This window comes from Idiotropiscis lumnitzeri, chromosome 3, assembly GCF_059441095.1.
Source record: "Idiotropiscis lumnitzeri isolate Australia: NSW breed Sydney's pygmy pipehorse chromosome 3, RoL_Ilum_1.0, whole genome shotgun sequence".
NCBI classification, from domain to species: domain Eukaryota; kingdom Metazoa; phylum Chordata; class Actinopteri; order Syngnathiformes; family Syngnathidae; genus Idiotropiscis; species Idiotropiscis lumnitzeri.
The window spans coordinates 30,518,563-30,523,848 of record NC_142393.1 but is presented as its reverse complement, the minus strand read 5'-3'; positions in this window follow the sequence as shown (position 1 = coordinate 30,523,848).

Genomic DNA, 5,286 nt, shown 5'->3' with positions numbered 1-5,286 from the left:
TCAAAGGATATTTGATGCCATAAATCCATTTATATATATATATATATATATATATATATATATATATATATATATATAAATAATTGTTGTTGTTTCTTTTTGGCTTCTGTCGTTTATTTTTATTGTAGTTGATGGTGGGATAATGATTGTCTTAAAGAAATACAAATGTAGGATGCAGAACTTCATTTTTGTTGCACAAACTGCTTTTTGTTCAAGTTTACGATGAGAAAAATGACATCATGTAGCTTTCAAAAAAGTCCAAAGTACGTGTTTTCAGTGAGTGAATGTTTAGGGTGAATCCAACATATATAGATCATGTCGTCACACTTCATCGCAGTTATGTTTACCTCTCACAGAGGCCAGTGATCCATCCATCTCTACATTTTGTCCTCATTAGGGTTGTGGTTGAGTCAGTTGACTTTGACAACCAAGGCAGTTCACACTCTGAACTAGCAGAGCAGCCACTCGCATTCACTCCTATGGACAATTTCGAGGTCTTAATTTAAGATGACTTGGTGAGGGATGCGAGGAACTAAATGGACTGCTTCATACACTGATTGGGCAAAAGTCTTGGTTCACACTACCTTATCAGTTGTTGTCATCAATCATAATAAGCAGTAAATAATGGGCTGGATTAGGCAAGACCCCCAACCCAGCCCCCACTTCACCAAACTACCCCCCGCCCCCTATCTATTTAAAAAAAAAATCGACAATTAAAATTTTGAGGCAACAGTTTTGATTTTTTTTTTCTGTGCCATAAGGTGCATGAGTTTAGTGAGGTAGAAGACAAAAGCCTTGACTGGAATGAACCTTCCTCAATTTTCAGTTGTCCATATTCCACCCCCTCCTGATGAGAATGATGTAATATTTTTCCCTTTCTTGATTGATTTTTTTCCCTTCCAATATAATCTCCTCCTCCTCCACAATGCATAGTGGCCATGCGGTGTCATACATGGACAAAATTGTTTCTACCCCTAAAAGAATAGTAGATAATAAAATCCGGAACTAATTCTGTTGAACCACAATTCAAAAGCAATGTCTGATTTTCTTTGGTTGATTTTCATTGAGTTTTCATTATTTCTATTTTAATTGTTTGTGTTTTTTTTTTTTTTCTTTCATTAAAGAAATTAAATCAAAGGGGTAGCAACAATTTTGTCGACAGCGTGTGACAACAAAGTACAACAAAGTCAAACAAACAACGTCCAATTAGTGATTATTTTTTAAATGGTCACCATGACTCAAACAAGAGTAGTTTGTCCAACAAAAACCTGGCTTTATTTTTTACACTTTGTTCGCATCTGTAAAGTTGTTCTTGTATAATTCCTGTAACAATTTCTACCTCTTTTTTTGCGGCATATTGTACATGAAAGTATTTATTTCATGTCTTTTGTTGATGTTGCTGATTTTTGGAATTGATAATGTTCTTGAATTGTAATGGTCTACCTCAGAAAAAAGACTGTATTTTAAAGAGAAGAGTATCACACAAATATTAAACAGAATTTGTCAATATTGCACACCACGTAATGCTTTGCTTATTTTTGTGACCTTGAAGCTGCAATTGACATGACTTTGTGATGTATCATGTGACGATCACTCAAACCGGTGGCCTTTAGTTTGTCAGCTTGTTAACTGGACAGCCTTGGAAAATGAACTTCACGAACGATTTAAGCAGATGATTTACAATAAGATATTTACTGAATGATATGTAAATGATTTTAAATGTGCAGACAGCAATGAGCAAATCCTCACAGCAGCTTTCTCATGGCCAGTCCTTCAAATGACGATCAAACTTGGACACTGTCCTCTGTTCACATTGAATGACATCGGCTAAATTAATTTCACAGCAGCCATCTGTCGAGGACACCTGCTTGTGGATGGCGGTTGATCAGTGAAACACATGTTGACTTATTTTCAAACTTTCCATCGAGATCCTTAGGTAAGTAATGTGAAATTGCAGATTTGTTTCTAAATAGTAATACAATTCATAAATATGTTTAAAGTTAATTCCAATGAATCCTAGAATGGCCACTGCTAGTGAGGTTGGTGGGTCTGGAAAAAAAATGAGCATCAACCTCTGCTGGTCCTTTGAGAAGCAGACCAAAATAGTTAGGAGCACTCCTGTTAAAAGTAACATTCCATTCCGAATAGGTCATGCTACCATTGAAGCAGATGCGGCTAACTTCGGCTTGTTTACATTGCTCAATGCTATCTTAGTATTGCCAGTGGCGCTATTATGGCTGGTATGTGGTCTCTGTGACTATTTATCACAACTACGGACTTTCATCAAATATGTCTTTATGAATTTGAAAATCACGCTGTTGTGAAGAGCACGACTTTGGTCAGAGACTAGCAGTCTAAAATTTAAATACTCCCTTTAAATTCCAAATAAATCTTCATTTCTTTGTCAACTCTATGCCATCATTTGAGTATAATTGTTTAGTGGTGTGCAGTGGGATTTTTCTTGGTACCTGGATGCTTTAACTGAAATAAAGGTTGTGAAAGACAAATAAAGACGCCCGTGCGTCTCTGATTTTCACGTGTGGTGTGTGGTCCAGAAAAACAGTCCTTCAAGGCTTGACACGCAGCACCAGAGCACAGAGGTCCTTATACTTGGACACTATCAGTAAACAATAGTTCACACTGTGCTATCTCTGGCCTCTTCCTAATGTTATCTATTGACTAACTGTGAGGAATCAGAACACTTGATCAAACTTAATAGTTGAAACCCTGGAGAGTTGAAACCAATGGATCTCAACAAACGCATGAAGGAGTTTACCATTTTTTACTGATGAAGAACCCAATGTATCAAATAATCAGATTGGAGTAAAAATACATTGTCACAGCAAGGTGAAAGCCAACAACATGTATAACAAAGCAAGTAAAGATACACTGATAAACTCAAGTGCTGTCATGTTCAGTGACTACCCTTTGTTTTTTCCAGTCCCTGGGCCTGGTGGATGGACACCGCCTCCATCACACACCTGCTTGTCATCCCAATCAGCTGGGTATAAAGGTGCTGGAGAAGTGGAAGCTGGTCGCTGGAATATTGTTGCTGTTTACCTGGTGTTTGAGTTATTTTGTGCTTCTGTAATCCACCGCATAGCTTAATTTCATGGCATCAAGTAGTGATGGGTAGATGAGGCATCCTGTATCGTTTCGACACAGTGACACAATGTATTGACACTGTGTTGACACTGTGTTGCTGAATACTGACACCTGGTGGACTTGCAGGAAACATTTGACAGGGTCATCTGACACTGATCTGTCAAACTAATTTTATCCAATTCCATTGATTAGCGACGTGATGTGTTTTTATATATCCTATTTCGTATTACGTTCCATCGCACTATTTATTCTCTTATTTATCTAATTTATATATTTAACTGAATTATTGTTGTATTGCACCGGAGAGAGGAGCTCTCTAATCTCGTTGCACACTTGAGTACAATGACAAAGGGATTTCTCATTCTGATTAGGCATTTCCTTTCACATTATTTTTACATACATGCAATTTCATAAAAAAAATCTTTGATATTCGAGACGCAGTTGATAAATTAAGTGAACATCTGTCTGAATGCCCAAATAATAGTGTTGTGAATGACAATGGACTCATTATTATTAAAAAAAAATTAGTTTCTCCAGCGTTTTGTTATTCAGTCTATTACTTTTTTTGAGGCAATTTCCCCCGCCTTTAAGAAGATCCTCTCACAAGGCACTGAAGAGGCCGGTGTGCACAACGCCTGTGTGGCTACTATAAATAGGTGAGGGAACGTTGCCTCCATGGACTTCCAGTATAAGAGCGAGTCTTCCGTACGTGCAACGTGTCCTGCTGACATGTAGCGCTGCACCTCTGAGTGCGCATCAACAGTGACGTCTTCCATCTTGTGGATATTTAACGCAAAGTAATGCGCCAATAACTCGATGCTTGTTTTGAGCGTCCATCCTGTTGACAGATGCGCTTCCTTATGAACACAGTTTGGCGCGCGACCGCAGTGTCGACACGATTCCGGTAGTGGTCACGTGACTTTTTTAAAGCGGTACGCGCACCGACACGGGTTTGCCCTGGAAGCTCGGCGCGCGCATCGACGTCTCAGTGTCGCTGGACCCATCACTAGCATCAAGTAAATCTAGTATTTCCTGTCTTTGTTACTTTTGGTTGTCCTTTCTTGTGTAGTTACGACGTATTTGTTTTTTTTTAGTCACCTGTCATTTTCCCAATTGGGCTCAGTTCTTTTGTTAGCTACGCTTCCGTTACATTCATTTTCGTTAGTGTTTTTTGTTACTTGTACCGGCGTCTAGCTTCCACTGAGCTCTGCCCATCCACTTGCGTTAGTTTTGTTTCCGCATCCGCCATATGCTGATTTAGTTATTGATTTGATTCGTTTGCATTTATTTCTTGATCACGTTCACATGCTCTCTTGTTTGACTAAAGTTTCTGGATTTGCTCACATTTGTTTTTTGGCTCTGCTTTGGGGTTTGAATTTCTGTGCTCACAATCGTGACAAGCACTGGGCAAATGAGTAATGATAACAATACAATTGCAATTGTATTTGTGTTAAAATTATGACCTACTTATATTATATCATGGAACACAAATTTAGGGGCATATTTTTCATGTGCTTTGCTCAGTAAAGGTGTGCAACTGCGCACTTTTTGGGCTCTGCATCCTTCCATCTTAAGTGTCACACACTTTCATAGAACGTCGTCTTTGATCTTTTGGTGGAGCAAGTCTTAAATGGAAAGACGACCTGAAAAAAAATCTTTGCCATAATATGTTCTATGTGCCTTCACTATTCGAAATGCGCCATTCTGATATTGTTTGTGTAGTATAAGTTAAGCAGCAAAATCCACTTGTTTTTAGCCATCTGAAGGTGCAGCCATTTTGTCACTTTCTGTCGAGTGAAAATGGCATCACTGTGGCTCAGGGCTCAGCTGGTAACCAATCACGATTCAGCTGTTTTCTGAACCTGAGCCTGGATTGGTCATTACCTGATGCTTAGAGAGCAGGAAAGCTCAGAGATGAGAGAATGGAAGAAAACACAATTTTGGGGATGTTTGAGGTGAGAAATTTTCATTTTAAAATGGCAAAAAGCTAAAAACCAAAAAAGGTCTTTATGCATGGCACATGTACTTTAAAAATATTAGCTTGTTCTGTGAATTGTCTAATGTATATTTATGGTTAAATGTATTTAATGTATGCTTTACTTTGATGTAAGAAACCAAATGTAATGGTTTCATTTGGACCTTTTTTCTCACTTTGAGTCTCATTTTGCAAATTTGTAGTTT